The following is an 18,101-nucleotide window of genomic DNA, read 5'->3' on the forward strand; positions in this document are numbered from 1 at the left end:
AGCGAAACGTCTTCACTCCTACAACTTCGTGTCCAGTTGACAGATTTGAATTTTTCTTTTACTATGGATCAGACCAGGACGACTGACAGATTACACAGACATCTGAGTATACAATGTTATTATGTTTTTATTTTGAACTTTCAATATTTTGTGTCAAACAGACGTTAGGCAGTGAGCATCATTTGTTGTTAAAGTGGGACTAAACTCCGCCCACAATCAGATTTCAAATAACTGGGTCGTACTTGGACGACTAAAGAAGAAAATGAGGAGGGAGGAGGGGCGGGGTCTAGAGGTATAAGGAACTGCAGTCAGATGTTTGTAATCAGAAACACCTGGCTGTACTCAGGTCAGTCCTGTGTGATGTCACCAACTACAAAGGCCAATTTAGGCTCCATAGACTTAGATTTGGGGATTTTTTGACCATAAACATGCAAATTATTCTAGTTCGCACTAAAATTACCAAAAAAGCTTTAGGAACAGTAGACAATGCCATTAAAACATCATATACACAGTTTAGTAGCAAGAACTTTTACTTTAAGCAGTGGGTTTTGAAAAAGTCACATTCACAGGACAGAAATGAACCTCTTCTGAAAAACTTTACAAAGATCTTGAGCTGTATCAGAACAAGGATAAGACCACATAGACTAGTATGGACCATGGACCACTAGGGAACCTACCTGGACGACTTAGAGATTACACAGATATAAGACCACATGGTAATATAAAAGAAAGTACTATTGATTAATGTTAAAAATGACATTCTGGTATCATGTTTTTGGAATAGGTATTGAGTTACAAGTCCATTCCTTTGTATCGAAATTGAGATTGAAACTTTAGTATCATGAGAACACTGTGGCATGACGGTGGTGTTGCCTGTCTGCTAGAAGTTGATGGGATCAGTTCCTGGATGTGGGTCTTTCTGAGTGGAGTTTACCTGTTCTCCTTGTGCTCTGGTCTCCCCCATTTCTGAAACATGCTGGTTAGGCTGGACGACAGTAACAACGGTTCAGGACTAACCATAAACTTGCATGTATAATGACAAATAAAGAACTTAAATGTCCTGTATTACTGTCTACATCTCTCTCTCATGCTCTGTCCCACCTTGTGATGTCATATAGTGGTAGTTTTCAAGTCAACATCTACTTTTTACCTTTTGTTTAGTTGAGATTGGTAATTCAAGGGCTGAAATGATACAAATAATTAGAGTGAAGATTCATGGACTGTAAAAACACAGTGAAGCGCTTCCTATATTAGCACATGACATCACCAGGTGGAACAGAGTGTTTTCTGTTTGAGAGAAGAACTAAATATGCAGGATTTGTGTGTTAAACATGTGTGAAGAAACCCAAACAAAACTCTGGGCATGTTTTTGATGAGGAAACATGAACCCTGTAACTGATTTCATTTCATTTCTTGTCATAAACGACTTCATTCTGAATTGACCACAGAAACGCGCACACACACATTACGAGTCACAGTGGTTATAGCACAGTGGTCACATGTGAGATTGACCTGAGTTGGAAAAAAAGAAAAGAAAAAAAGGGGCTGTACTCATTTTTTCGCGTATAAGTAAAATGTGTTTTGCCACAGTATAGATACATTGCAAAAGCAGCTCTTAGGATCAAAATATCTGCATCTAATTATAAAACCTTTTACATTTTTACTCTCCATGAAAAAGGAAGTACGCTGTTAGCATGCTAGTTGTTGTTAGCATCACCATGATGGCAAAACTCCGCTCTGGCTTCTGAACATTATGAAAAGCATTGCTAAACTTATTGCAATGAGTAACTAGGATAGGAACGCTAAGGAATAACTTTGAGCTGCTGCAAATAATTAAAAATGAACTTGTTTTTCATATTTATAAAACAACAGAAATCATCGCCTATCAACTTGTAAAATATGTTTTGGTTTAATCTGCACATGTAATTTTGCATATTTATGTGGTCTCTTTCATAAGATCTTATGACGCTTTGATTTACTGCATGAACTCATCCACTGGTCATCCGAGAAGGGGTCATCTGCATCTATGTGACCTCACCTGAACCGTCTTGATCATTTCAGATTAAATTCTCTGGCCGTTCAACTGACACGCCAATGCTAGTAGTCCTTGTTTCAAGTCTGCATTATGTAGCCTTTTTAGTGGGGGCTTTTTCTTTGGTCATTTTACTCTTTCAGCATATAAACTTTCATATAGACACAAGAAAATGATCCAATCTGCATAAAAGATGTTTAATTATTTCATTTAATCAACTTACGTGCATAGATTTATGGGACATCAGGGGCACTTTCTGAAATGCATTTTCTCCCATAAGGACATAAAGATCAATCCTTAAAGTAACATCTACATACACCATCAAATTTTTCAATCTTGTACTTTTTTTTCTATTCTGTTGTGTCTAATATTGTGGTAAAGGAAGCGAGATATAAACCTAGCTCCACAACGTTTTCAGATTATGCCCCAAATCTATACTTTTTAATACTTTTATTTATTATTATATTATATATATATATATATATATATATATATATATATATATATATATATATATATATATATATATATATATTTAGTTTTACTTAAACTCCTTTCCTCAGCTGGGAAAACACATACTCAGGACTCAGTTGCTTTTCTATGCAATATTAATTTAAGCTATACAAATGCATATAAATACCAATGCTGAGGTGTTCAAAAGTAGTTTTTAGTGGTCCCACTGGGCTCTCCTTGGCTCCAATAGCTGCTAGCTCAAGGGACTTTGGTAACTGGCAGACCTGAGACAATTTGTCCAACAGTTTGGTCTTAAATGACCTGTCACCACTCGCCGCCAGGCAAATCTCTGCTGAGGTATAGACCCATCCTTTAGTCTTCAGTGGTATGACCCAAGGTTAGTGAGCAACTGCCCCACAATACACTACACTGAATGTGTGGTGACCTGCAGCTTGGTCATTTCCAAACCAATCACAGAATTAAAGCATGTGGTGTGTGGCCCCACCCTGTCTCTCAGAGCTTCTGTCTCTCCATGTTCCCAGTAAAATGTTGAGAGCAGCAGACCGGATGATTTTGGATGTTCTAAGGTCCCGGCTGGAAATTAGAGGTGACTGAGCTTTTTCTGTAGCTGGTCCCAGACGCTGGAACAATCTTCCTCTGTGTATTAAAACAACGCAGTATTTAATGGCAAAGCAAGGCAAGTTTGTTTGTACAGCACAATTCATACACAAATCACAATACAACAAAACATAAACAATCACAAATAATCATCATAAGATTAACATTAAAGGAGAAAAGTGCAGAATAAAAACCTTTCAATCACATGCACAGCTAAACAGAAGTGTTTTGAGCCTGGATTTAAACATTGTCAAAGTAGAGGCCTGTCTCACATCTTCAGGAAGACTGTTCCAGGTTTTAGCTGCATAAAACTGAAACACTGATTCCCCATGTTTAGTCCTGACTCTGGGCACCAGCAGGAGGCCGGTCCCTGAAGTCCTCAGAGTGTACGGAGATGTACTTTGGGCTTATTAATCTGCCTGGCCAAACGCGAACCAAATTATATTAAAATAGGTAACGGTAAACCTTATTCAAAGTTTTTCTATGGTGTTTATTTAACTGAAATTTAATAAATGAATTATTCATTTAATTAATGCATTTGGAAAACAATTTGTACAATGAGTCCTGCATATTCATGCTTTGCTACATGTTACAGGCCAAATTTCTAATGTAATATACACACATATATATATTCTGGCCCGGCCCCTCTGTCAAATTTTAGAACCCACTGTGGCCCATGTCTGAAAAAGTTTGCCCACCCCTGTGCTAAGCCATGGAGAGACTTGTTCACAAGCAGAGCTGCTTTAAAGTCTATTCTCTGAGCTACAGGAGCCATAGACCTGAGCATAAATATGTTTAAATCTTTGTTGAAAACTAATTTGTTTACACTGGCTTTTAGCACAAGTTGAGCAGGACTTTTGTGTTGTATTGTTCGATCATGCTTCTGCATGTTTTGTTTTATAAGATTGCACTGTATGTCGCCTTTGTGCAGCACTTTGGGCAGATGTGGTTGGTTTTAAATGTTCTTTATAACTATATTTGACTTGACTTGCTCTATGTCGCTGTCGATGTTTATTTTCTTTGCAAAAATAGATGGTAATTTTTGTTTATTTTTTGTTCTAAATGCACTTTGCATCACCACAATTTTTTCTGGTTTTGCATTGCTTTTGACAATCTTTTTTTGTATGCAATCATATTTTTTAAACAATAATTTTATGTATACAAAAACAGAAAGGTAGATATGCTAATTCACACAAAGCACATCACGGACATGATGTAATAAAGGCAAGGGAAGTTTATTTGTATAGAGCAATTCGTACACAAATTAATTCAAAGTGCTTTAATAAGAAAGGCATTAAAATCACAATACAACTAATCAAACCATACATAATCATCATAACATTAACATTAAAAGAGAAGAGTGCAGAATAAAAACCTTTCAGTCACATGCACAGCTAAACAGAACTGTTTGGAGCCTGAATTTAAACATTGTCAAAGTAGAGGCCTGTTTTTAGACAAAGGACTTTTAATATTGTCATTGTGTCGCTCAGAATTCTTCCTGATTGCTCCTTCCTCTACATGGTTTGGTAACATTAAATAAAATCTGTTTTCAATGATCTTACTGGCCTTATTCTTGTAAAGCACCCTCTTATAGACTCACAGTATATTAAGAACTGCTCTGAAACTAAATTATCCACTGTGAAATCATCAAAGTTGTATTTTATCTTATCTCATTACAAACATCTTTAGGCTGTCACTTTCTACAATTTAATAGACAGTTTTAGTGGTTGAGATTCTGCTTGACGACCCAGTCACAGCTGCTACTGCATGTGTCTCTCAGTGTGGAAGACATCTCCTGAATATTTATACAGAACAATACATAATCTCGAATACGTTACAGTTTAGTGCTTTGCAGAAGTTCGCACCGTTTTGTCTATCCATTGTTATTTCATGCTTTTACTCGTAAACTGACCATATGCTTTCTCTCATTGGTTAACCCACCTGTCAATCACTCCCATGAGAAATCAGGAAGGATATATGACTCAGATCCATAACTCCCCCAAAGATTGTTACTCCATTTTCATAACACATCTAATCACTACTATAAATGTCCAAATGGCACCAAAGAGTGTTCAAAATGACACTAGAATAATATAAAGAATTCCATATTAACTTTTATAAATTACTACAAGGGGCTAACTGCATTTAAATTAGTTTAAAACAGCGACGCAAACACGTTCGAGGAGGTGCAATATGCTCCATTCTTAAAAGGCTCTAAATGAAGTTTTTAAGTGAGTTCCCACATTGACGACCTTAGCACTTCCTTAGCTCCTCGAACTCAAAATGTCTGGAACCGCCCCTGGCCATGCGTCTTAGTAATGTATTGTAAAAGTGATCTACGCTGGTCACTTAAGAAATGAGAAATAGTGGGCAGAGACATACAACAATTACCAAAGCCAGTCCAGACTTTAACTCAGGTGATTTTAGCCTCATGGTGCGTTCCAGGCAATTGGTAACTGGGGTACTTTGCTCCTCCGACTTGAAAAAATACCCTGGAACGCAGATCGAACTGGTAATTAGCACTTAGGCGCTGGAAGGTGGTCGAAGAACTCCTACTTCACATACGAATTCAACCGTGACATATTCAAACAATGTCTGTGTAAGCAAAAGACAAAGTTTAAATCTGTCAACTGGACAAATCGTTGTAGGAGTAAAGACGTTTCGCTGCTAATTCAAGTCGCTTCTTCAGTTCTGGACAGATTGCTAATGGCCACTGCCTTATATCTATTTGAAGGGAGGGGCTAACTACACTAAAACGGTAAACAGCTATTTTCTCCAGTTTCAGCCTTTAATGGCCCTATTCAACCTTTTAATGGCCCTACTATTGTTCCCTTTTGTTCCATATTAAAACAACACTAATCATCATAAAAGTGGCTCTGAGTTAGCCAACACAGAAACAATTCATACACTTACACATCCTACGGTGATTTTACGCTTTGTTTAACCTTTATATTTCTTTAGCCTTCGCGTTAGAATTAGCCATATTGTTTACGTACAAGTTCATTCGCTGTGAGGTTGGAATTCGTAACATTCAACTGAAAATATCCAAAAATCCTCACGTTTGCCTGGAACACAGCATCAGTAGAATTTAAATGTTCTGAAAACTGCATACACTTTTTTTCTAGATGAATTTCGTAAGGCTTTTGAGTTTTGTTTTGTTTTTTTTTGCCAAAATCCATCTATTAAAAAATGGCTTCCCCTGTAGAACTCTTGAAACATCCTCGTTGTTCACACTTCTCGTACCTGGGGTCACCATCATAACATCTCGCCCGTTCAGATCGAGCCCTTCGCAGTTAGCATGGAGCTAGCGTCGCCTTTAGCGTGCCGTCAGAATGCTCAAACAGGGCCGTGATGGGGGAGGAGGCTCGTTTAGGTTCAGGGCGGATTTCCATCTTCTGAATTTTAAGCCTTCTCTGCTCTCGTTGTTTTTGTTTTGAAGTCTGCAAGAAAGAAATAATCATAAACTCATACAAGCGTTTCAATATTGTCCAACTTATTAAACTGTTTGCCGCCTCCCACATCCAATATAGAAACCCGATTTGCATCTCACTAATTTTCAACATTTGCATAATTTGGTTGTTATGGGATGTTGATTTTTGTGTGGTTGTGCTGTTGGAGCAGATATAAGCCTATGCATATTAATTAGAGAGGGTTGTCAAATGGCAGTGTGGTAATCTTAAAGAGAGGGTTGGTAGTTAAATTCTGCTCTAGCCATGGCCCGTGCATATGGTCGGGGTGTCCTTGAGCAAGACACCTCAGCCACTTTTGCTTAAGAAAGGTCTTGTTTTGTTCAACCTTGTTTGAGTAATGCACATTTTGCGTCTCTCTGTAGTGGTGTTGTCATGATAGCACAATTTCAAACTCAAATTCGGTACTAAAAACAGACTACTGATTTTATTTTCAGTACTGATACTTGCTTAAATGAGTATCTAGTTTTGATACCAGTTTTAATATTGATTTGTGTAATTGTGAAGGAAGAGATTGCAGACCAGGCAGAGAGTTGAAAGAAGTTTATCCGATCAGATGAATGAAGATTACATTTACAGGTTACATTACGAAGGAGCATCCAGTACTTGTACTTCAAGAAAGGTACGATCTATAGAAGGCTGGTCCTATTTATATACTGTCCATACAAAGTTATAAATGGATATACAGTTAACTGTTTACAGGAAGGTAGAATATGTGACTAAAAGATGCTTACAGTCACTGGAAAGATGTATTACAAGGCCTGTTGTCAATCTGAAGATGAAGAGCCGTGTCATGTAACCGAAGTAGCAGGTTCCAGTGTACACATCTTAAAATAAGTATGTGTCACACTCTTACTGAGAAACAAGTTCACCTCAATGTTTGTAACGCACAGTATTCAACACAAGGTTTAAGAGTAAAGTAATAAAACAAAAAACAAAAAATCATGCTTTCAATTAGTATCAGATTTTTGTTTTACTGTTTTACCTTGTGACATCATAAGGTAGTCTTATTACAAACTTATTCTGAACATTTCATCGCCCAAACCCATGCTAACATTGAAGCTGCTATTTTTCTTAGACTCTTCATAGTGACATTTCACCATAACAAAAAGTGGATTATCATTTACATGGTTTTATTTTTGAAGAGTGAGCATGTGACATTTTAAAACCCTACATGTATAATCTGAAGTTTTAATTGTACAGAGATATGGGCGGGGATTCTTAGGACTCAAGACTCAAATGTAGGACAATACAGAATTACCCAAGCATGCATAAATCAGCATAATTATTACAAGGTTAATAGCTCGTTAAATTAATTGTGCATTGCCTACGGTGCGTCTCCTTTAAAATCAACTTTTAAATCAATACTCGCTCCACTGAATTCTTCCTTTTCCGTTTCCTTTAACTATACAATCAGCCAGATTAATTAGCAACCGGAAATCCTGAGATCTCTTTAACACCTCTAGAGCCAAGCAAATGACCTCCCCCGTTCCCGCTCTGCTGCACCCCCTTTCCCCCCCGGACCCACTCCTCCTCTGGCTGGAGCAGATCTAAAAGCCTCTGGTGCTGCTCGTATTGACCCAGGCTCTGTCCAGTCCAGTGGGACACGCACACTGCTCATTCTCACTCGGGCGCTCCTCAGCTGTGCTCAAGTGTGGAAATGTAAATTAAAAACGATAGGTATGTAACTAAAAGAATAAAGGCTCCCTATGTAATTTAGTCCAGCACCTGTTTGTCTCCAAGATGCTAATGCTTTATCTATAATGTTCCACAGTATGGCATTAACCACTTAGCGTTCCGACGGCCCGCCACCCTTTACGTTACGACTTTACAGCAATGTACGTGTATTTCTGCGTCACCCACACAAACAACCTACATATCAAATGAAAGCTACGACATTCATCTTTCTGAATATGTAAACCATTTACACCTCGAATCACCACAGTGCTGACAGGAAAGCCGTTTTTACAGAGAAGTCAGAAATGTGGATTTTGACTTCACTTACCATTGAGCGCTCTGGTTCAGTCAAACATCAACATATTCACACAAAGTTGGTCTCATTCGTTCCGTAAAGGTCCAGAGAATATAATCCAGTCAAGAAATTATGTCCACAAAGGAAGTTAGAGCCTCCATGTCCAATCTGCTGCAGGAAAGTGAAATCTGTTCCGTCACTTCTCTGCATTTCTTTTGTCAGTTTCAGGCATAATAAACTTCTGACAGCGCCAACTTTGTTTCTCAGCGCAAACAAACTTGTTAGCTTGTGATGGACACCAAAATTGGCCAATAAGGTGGGGGCTGTGGGTTACTGGAGCCGCGGACAGTGAATGAGAGCTACAGATGACTGAAAGAGTACCCCCCACTCTCCCCCTTGTAGAATCAAGCTGTTACATTACACACGTTTAGTGATGTTTTCCTCTTAAAGCCCATGAACTGTGGAACACGCTGATGCGTGACATGCAGTGGTTTACTGTAAACAGACGGAGTTTGCTGCGTGCGTAACAAGCCGAGGCTGGATATAAAGATCCGCGCGTAAAATTACGTGCGCGTGTTGCGTAATTTTACGCAGCAGTTTTTCGCGTTTTAAACATGACGAAACGGACAAAACAAAGGAAGTACGCGACCGAGGACACTGTGGATGTTTGTACAAGTTAAACTAGAGGCATCTCGGACCCGGAGCGGTTCGTGGAACCGAGTGAAGATCTCATGGTGGACTCAGGAGCAGAGGACCTTATGTTTTGATGGACTGGATGCTGTTATTGATCGGTAAGCGTGGTTTATTCTGCTATTGATTTAATTGTGGGTCAAATGTGTAATCATTAGCATTAGCTAATGCCAATCTCGATCAATCCTTCAACCTTCGGGTTGCGGGACCAAAGCTCTAACCACTGAGCCACTGTTGCAGAATGACTGTCTCACTGTACAATCATGTACAGTGTGTTCTCAGTTTCCAGTGTGTGTTTGTTTACATTTTGAAGTGTGTGTGTTTGTTGATTGTTTGCAGTGTGTGGTTTGTAAATATATATTTATTTTGACCCATAGCACTTGTTTTGACTGTATTTTATATACAAATATACATTTTATATTGAGTTTTGATATGATATATAAATGTACAGTAATAGAGCAGCTGGGTGTGCAGATACAGATTCCTCTCAGTGTGAGTTTTCAGTAGAGCCTCACTGATGTCTGTGGGTTGAAACATTCAAAAGTTATTGCACTTTTTCCAAACGTTCTCCAAATGTCTTCATTCGGATAGGGTTGGAGAGGCCTGGACTTATTCATGATAAAATGATTGTAAAACTCTCATTTTTATAGGTATTGACCTCAAATTTGAAATGTAAGTGGTCAACAATCTTGTCAGTTGAGGTATGGTGTATTTTTGTCCCCAGCTCCCCACTGCAGCTTTCTACACCTTCATTTTCACAAATTATTTTTGGTGACAATGAGAAAATTTTTTTTTTATGTGTGTTCCAAAGTGTATAAACGCTCAGCAGACAAACTTACAGTGATTCTGACACCTGTGGGTAAAACTATAGGGTGTTACCTTTACAAAGACCCCGAACTTGTGCATTTACTACTGAGGGTTCAATAGTGGTGATTATTTTTATTTGGAGAGGTCAGAACAAAGGCAATTTCACCAAAATCACCCGGAATGCTAAGGGGTTTTAAAGGGCTCCTATGACACTATTTTCCGATCTATATTATATACATTGCATTGATTCCTCATTAAAAAAAAAACCCAGAGTTGTGTTTTACTTCATTTACAGAGTCCTGGTTTGGTCCTGGTTTAGACCTGGTTTAATCCTGGTGTACACCTGGTTTAGACCTGGTTTAGTCCTGGTTTAGTTCTGGTTCAGTCCTAGTTTAGTCCTGGTTTAGTCCTGGTTTAGTTCTGGTTTAGTCCTGTTTTGGTCCTGTTTTAGTCCTGGTTTGGTCCTTGTTTGGTCCTGGTTTGGTCCTGGTTTAGACCTGGTTTAGTCCTGGTTTAGTCCTGGTTTGGTCCTGGTATAGACCTGGTTTAGTGCTGGTTTAATCCTGGTTTAGTCCTGGTTTAGTCCTAGTTCAGTCCTAGTTCAGTCCTGGTTTAGTCCTGGTTTAGTCCTGGTTTAGACCTGGTTTAGTCCTGGTTTGGTCCTGGTTCCGTCCTGGTTTCGTCCTGGTTTAGTCCTGGTTTAGTCCTGGTTTAGACCTGGTTTAGTCCTGGTTTCGTCCTGGTTTAGTCCTGGTTTAGACCTGGTTTAGACCTGGTTTAGTCCTGGTTTGGTCCTGGTTTAGTTCTGGTTTAGTCCTGATTTATTGTTGCAGTGTGAAATCCACATTATGTGAAATGGCCTGAAGACAAACACACAGACAGGAGCCTCAGAGCTTTAAGGTTCTGGGTTCAACTCCCGGGCCTTTCTGTGTGCAGTCTGCATGTTCTCTCTGCGTCTGTGTGGAGTTTGCATGTTCTTTTTGCGTCTGTGTGGAGTTTAATGAGGGAACAAAACTCTTAACAAGGCTTAAAGCTCACAAGAGTCAATTTTGTGTAATATGGGACCTTTAAGTTTGTATTTTTCACAAGGTATTTTTTACATACAAAACAGCATTCTTAATGTATGTTGTGAACTCTCCGCAGAACTGACACGTACTGTAGCTTGGTCTAGTGGCGGCACCTGCATGTTTGCATGAAGATACATAAGTTAAATGCCATACTGTGGAACATTTTAGGCAAATAAGCAACATCCCCATGGAGACAAGCAGGTGATTTTTTATTTTTTTTTCTTCAGTTTAGTGTTAATGTAATTAGGATGCATATGACATATTTTCTTTTTCTAATTATCACTCTTATCATAGTTTTACACCAGTTAAGTGGCAAACGTACAAAAATACCTCTGTCATCAACACGGAAATTCCATCCAAAATGCAGGGGCACTTTTTCTCACAGTTTAAACAGTGATTTAATAAAATAGAGGCTTTGTCGCCTACTTTTATTTGTCTAATCAAAACTATTGTGCATTTTGGACAAGTTTTGGCTTATTTTAACATTATGATGACAAGGTTTTGGAAAATACCTCTGTGAATGTCATATCTGCTGTCTACTCAAGTTTAAGTAAAATCCTACATAATAATAATGATGTTAACAATGTTTAGTGAAATAGCTGAACCCGCCATATAAACTTTAACAGACAGGCTAAACATTTCAAAGCTGTTAATTGCGTTACGTATATGGCAAAAATATGCACATTTAATTAGCATTTTATCAGCACTGACATACAGCGTTCTACTAGTTGATAATTATTCGGGCACTGAGCCATGGGCAGAAAATGTTTCACCCTTTACTGACTGTGAGAAAAACATGAAAAACAGTGGTGCAAAGTTATTCCTCACTTAGGCATTTCGAGCACATACTAATTATTCAATGTACTGAGTTTAGAAGCACTTTTTACATCTTTTGAGGCGGTAATGCTAACAAAATCTAGCATGCTAACTGTACGCTTCCTGATTGTTAGACAGTAAAACAATAATTCGATGCAGACAGCACACAGCAGACTTATTTTGACCTCAAGATCTGCTTATGAGATATATCTGTACAGGGCCAAGACACAAACATTTTGCTCAAATACGTGAAAAAAAAAAAAATGGTACAGGCGCTTTAAAGATCCTGTGTATTAAACGCTAAATTCTAGGATCAAACTAGGACCAGACCAGTACGAATGTGATTTCCTTCATATTCATTACACTATATTTTATCATATTTCCTAAAAAAACCAAACTAAATTTTCTTAACACAGATGACAACCAAAAACACTTTTTCATTATATTTACAATGCATAAGCAGATCAAGCATGTCGCAATTTAGTAAATCTATTATTGTAAATGCTATTTTAGAGCTTAATGATTTCCACAAACTCCCTGGCCGATTCTCTTGAATGTCCAAACTTTTCTCATTAAGGGCTGCATAAAAACACAGACAAAGCTGAGGGCCGATTGAGGGGCATAGACTGATCGCGAATACAGTGAATACTTCAAATCTGCATTATTATTACAAGTTAGACTGAACCACTAGACCTTTATTCATGCGTACATCCTCAGAGGAGACATTAAATATTAGAGATGGGCAGTAAGTAGATTTTCAGAAATGTACAGTAAAAAGTATTGTTTAAGGTAATATTGGCCAATTCACCTGGAAGCTTGAGGGCCAAGAAAAGTTGGTCTGAGGGCCACATTTAGCCCCTGGGCCACAGTTTGGGCATGCCTGGTCTATACGATAATAAAATTTCGAGACTAAGGAATAGACTTGATACTCAATTGATACTGCATTTAGACAATAGAATGTGATTTTTAACATTAAATCATAGTACTTTCTTTTATATTAACATGTGGTCTTATATCTGTGTAATCCTTCAGTCATCCAGGTAGGTTCCATATTGGTCCACGGGCGTATACTAGTGTATTTAGTCTTATACTTGCTCTGATACAGCTCAAGATAATTCTAAAACTATTCAGGAAACGTTCATTTCTGTCCTGTGAATGTGACTTTTTAGCCTCAATACTTACTCAGTTAAGTATCTAGTTACGATACTCGTTTTAGTATTGATTAGTATGAGATTTTCCATACTTTTGACAACCTTAGCTCCATCGCATCCTCCTCTTCGTCGCTGGAGCAGGGGAGTCTTCAGAAGTCCGTGTCACCTCTAATAAGCAGAGAGTGGCTGAAGTACAGAGGCACAGACTGGGACAGGAGCTAATGCTAGTCCCTGTTGGACAAAGGTGATTTATAGCCCAAAGATAATGAGACAAAAACATGCTGTTGCGTACAATTAGCTTACAGGCTCGTATTGCACATCATTTAATAGGAATGCCCTTTCTGCACTCCGCTGCTTTCCATATGGGTGGTTATAATTAGCTTACGTTGTACAACTCTTATACGCTGACAATAGAGTTTTGTGTCCGTGGAGGTTGGTGGTGGTTGACCCTGTCTTCAAACATTAGCTATAGGTTCAGGAAAGAAACCCTCAGGTGGATATAGGTCTGGCCCTGCATTTAATATCGAACACAGGGGCTGATTATTATTTGTTAAGGTTCTTTTAACGGCGTTTATTCTGAGGATAGCGGACTTTGATTTACCTAGCCAGCGAGATTGAAGAAGGAAGATGTTTGTGTGCTTTTCTCTGTTGGATGTACTAAAAGTTTGATTTCTTTTGCTTTTTCTGTTGTCGCGATGTGCCGACCAATCAGATTCAAGCATTTGTACTGATGTTCCGTTCCATGTTTCCCGATTGCTTTCAGTGAGAGCCATTCCCCGACTGATAAATGTGTAGAACTCAACAAACATATCAATCTGCCGTGAGCCGGATTAGACTTTGATACCTGTCTGAGTGATTGTGCTCAGAATGTCATGTGGTGTGACTTTTCAAAATTGTTATCTTAAAACATGACACAGGTAATTTCTTACGGGATAAATGGATCCAATTGAAAGTACAGTTGTCCTTTCGCTGTTTCGCGGATTTTTTTTACGCAATTTTACACGCTTTTTTACATCGTATGAACATGCATTGTGTTCTGCGTCCTGATTGGCTAAGAGACTGCAGATTTACATAAATGTCCGATTGCAGTGTAACTCTAAAGTGCTGTATGTTTGCATGTTTTCTCCCCGACAAAGCCCACAATGTCGATGAAACGTTCAGCACAGACAAAGGCGCCTATGAAGATTTGAACTTTGAGAGTTTAAACAAGAGAGAAATGTGAAAAAATATTAATACCTGTGTGAGAAACGTGTATAGTGTGTGTGGTGAGGGGTTTTACAGCTGCAAAACATATAGAATAATTGTAAAATAATTGTAAAAATTTCGCCTATTACAGGTTATTTTTGGAACGTAACCTGTGTGATAAATGAGGGCCCACTGTATTAAAATCTATAAAAACAAAAAATAAAGTTTGTATGTTTAAGTCTGGTATCGTGCTCATTCACCTCATCTTGGTCATGACAAATTTAATCTGTAGCTGCAGCTATTTGGAGCTGGGATTGAACCACCAACCTTTGTTTTTCGCCACTGCGGCCCTATCACTCATGTACTTTCCGAAGCATTTGTATGGTTTTGTTTTAAGTACTATCAATAACCTAAATGAATACTCTGATTTGACAAAGTCCTTCTTTCTGGCGCTGTGGTAAATGTTGGTAGTTATGTGTAGAAAGAAGACGCCTGCTGCTCCCTCCTCCACTGGCTCCTGTTAGTGTTTCATGTAGTGTGGGGTGTTTAACATTCCACACAGCTGCTCAGCCTGTGTTAAAGTCCAGGGCACAATCCCCTCGGGCAGCATCATGGACACGGCCAGCTACACAATTATATGTTAATACACCAACTTCAGCACTGCCTTAAGTCTGCGCAAACACCAACATCGCTGACTGAGGCCGCAGACAATCACAGGTCTCGATTTGGAACACGAAATACAATTATGAAGTACCTGTGAGGGTATGCTGTTCTCATTACGAGGTGTGTGGGAGGAAATGTACTTCAAGTTCTTTACAGCGGCAGTTCCTTATCTTTGTGGTCTTGTGTAAACCACACTCTTTTGGGCCCCACGCTACTTTTAAGGGCCTATACCTTATTTTTTCCATGTATTTGAGCAATTTTCTTCTTGTCCCAGTACAGATATATCGTAGAATAAGTCTGCTGTGTACAATTTTACCTCTATACACAATAATTCAAGGAGGTAGATAGATCATTTTTAAGACTAAGTGCTTGTGTACCCTGTGTAGTGTTCTCCTGATACTAATATTTTAAAATTGATTTCAGTACGGGGAAGGAATAGACTTGATACTCAATACCGATTCCGATACTACAATGATAATAAATCTTTCTTTTATATTACCATGTGGCCTTATATCTGTGTAATCAGTTGTCCAGATAGGTTCCATAGTAGTCCGTGAATGTGTACTAGTTTTTGTGGTACTTGTTACACTTGGTACACAGGATTGAGCAAGATTTATTGAACAATTTACCCCTTTTTATACAAACAACATAGCAAATTAGTATATTTGTTTTTACTCACATATTAAATGCATATATACTGAGCCATTTTGGAGTCAAATTAGAGATTACTCCGCTGTATTTACACCCTTGATTGCCCTGCTGTTCTAAAGCTATTCAGGAAAGGTTCATTTCTGTCCTGAGAATGTGAGTTTTCAGCATCAATACTTGCTCAATAGTATCTAGTTCCTCTATCTAGTTTCGATACTAGCTTGAGCATCTATTAGTATCCGATTTTCGATACTTTTGACAAACCTAACCCTGATTTGGAAACTCTGGTTTACTGCATTATTTCCTTACTTGAAAAAAAAAAGAAAAAAAAAAAGGATTTAAGTCATATTTTATGCAGTACAGTTCATAGACAAAGCATGGTGGAGAAAATACATACATTATATTAGAGTGATATAAACCTTCCTTTTTTGGCACAACATCATTCACAGACCATCATTCATTTACAATTTCTCTTTAATCCATTAAAAAACAAAACACGCTCCAAGGGCTTTGGTGTGAGGACATGTTCCATTGATCACACACTGCTCACACTGTATTCAGCCTCTGCTTTAGAAAAACCTTTAAGTATGACACACCAGCCCTATTCATCTGCTCCTCTCCATTAGCTGTGCACGCAGGATCATCAAGTGAACACACACTGCATGTTACTGTCAGATAATACTGTAGATGGGATTTAGATTTGATTTAGATAGTAAAATATAATGATAATAATAATAATAGAAACAAAACTGATCCTACACTACCAGTCAAAATTTTGCAATGTTTATTTTATTTTTTTTTATTTATTATTTTGTTCTCTCTTAATTATCATGAGTATTTACATCATAGGTTCTCAATAAATAGTGGGGGTACATAACTGAACATCAGAAGTCTAAGGGGGTAAGCAGCCAAAAAAAATAAAATAAAATAAAAAATAAATAAAAATAAATAAATAAATAATAATAATGATAATCTACAATTTAAACAAAAAATAATCTTTTCTATAGATTTAATAAAAATAAATAAATAAATAACCACCCTTTTCTTTGTGCATTTGACATTTCTTGACTCTGAGTGAAGGTCAAGGTTTGCGACATATACTTTTAAGTGAAAATATTAAAAAAAATGTATATTTAATTGAGCGATTTCAAATTTTTTCACTTTCACTTCAATTCCATATATTTGATCTTTTCTGTATTTTTATGAAATGTAAAAAGTAGTAAATGTAAAGAAGAAAAAAAAAACATTGAAGTGTGTCCATACTTTTGACTGGTAGTGTATATTCTTACCGCTAGCAGTAGCAACCTTTAAATCTTCTACTTCAACTGCTTGTTTTCTTTGTGCTTTAGGTCTTAACTTGCAGATCAAAATAATAATAATAAAAATAAAAAATAAAAATCATTAATATTTGGAGCAGCTGAAAAATCACAGGAAAGTATTGTGGTGTGGGTGGAAGTCAAAGATGAAGCGCCCACACAAATCAAACAAGTCGACTGGGGATGGGATGAGACTGTGAAGATCAAATTACTCTGAGACTGTGTGCACATGTGTAAAATGATCTTGCGGTATTTATTTTGCCAGCTTCACATTTGGCCTGGATGTGAAAGGGTTAAGTTGCATATTTTGGAGAAGCTCTAATTAAAAGACTCCACACAGAGACTTGTAGCAAAATATATTCTGACAGAAAACACTTTATATTTTGTCCCAATTTATTTCATAGTGATTGGATCAGTATTGATGAAGTATTCAGTGCTTAGTCTTTACAAAGCCTCAAAATGTATTGTTCTGTGAAAACTGTGTTTCGTTCCATGGCTAATGCAGATGCCAACACAGACTCAGACTTTGATTTTTGCTCATTTTTGATAAATTAATCTAGGTTTAGACCTACTTTAGATTAAGAACTTGTTCAATGCAGTGAGCACTCAAAAATTCTCTGTTTCAATTTTGCCCAGATTGTTGCATCACAGGTAAAAGTCTGAACTTCTCCAACACAATTTTGAAGCCCATAAACCATCACCATTTCATTCTGTGGTCAAACTGTGTTCACAATGAACATGTGGTTTATTAGCATAGCATTCACACGGCCTGAGGACTAAATTTAGACTTACACTTACAAAATGTGTAATACTCGATCAAGAGCATGTTTAAAAGGAAATTAAAACCACATGGTTTTGTATGTGAGGTGTCAGATTGATATGGCCTGGCTGTGTTTGATGTATGGAGGGGCAGCAGATGGATGACAGCTCACATGTGACAGGATCAGACTGTGAATGAACACAGCTGATCAGCACGAGTCAGCCTCAAGTGTTCCTCTGACATGTGCACGGAGCGAGGGATGAAGAGCTAAAGACCTGCCAACAATGACCCCACAGCAGCAGCAGCAGAGCTGGTGCTGCCATACCCTGTTCAAAGTGTTCAAACATGTGCACGAGAAATTCATATATTATATATGTATATGATTATTTATTAATGTATTTTTATTTTTTTTACATTGACATATACTTAAAATGTAATTAACTGAAATTCAAAATA

The 18,101-nt window shown here is 37.8% G+C and overlaps 1 protein-coding gene across 2 annotated transcripts in view; it reads left to right on the forward strand.

The window, feature by feature from the left end:
- The window catches only part of lingo1b (leucine rich repeat and Ig domain containing 1b), a 125,224-nt gene that overhangs the window by 65,403 nt on the left and 41,720 nt on the right, over nucleotides 1-18,101 (forward strand). The window contains exon 1 of one of the 2 annotated variants that reach the window (XM_033991764.2): nucleotides 9,120-9,333. The exons of the other annotated variant lie outside the window; for it this stretch is intronic. The gene's annotated coding sequence lies outside the window, so the exon portion shown is untranslated. Of the gene's footprint in view, nucleotides 1-9,119; nucleotides 9,334-18,101 lie in introns of those variants that run through there. 2 annotated transcript variants of the gene reach the window in all.

Source organism: Periophthalmus magnuspinnatus, chromosome 3 (assembly GCF_009829125.3).
Source record: "Periophthalmus magnuspinnatus isolate fPerMag1 chromosome 3, fPerMag1.2.pri, whole genome shotgun sequence".
Lineage (NCBI taxonomy): Eukaryota > Metazoa > Chordata > Actinopteri > Gobiiformes > Gobiidae > Periophthalmus > Periophthalmus magnuspinnatus.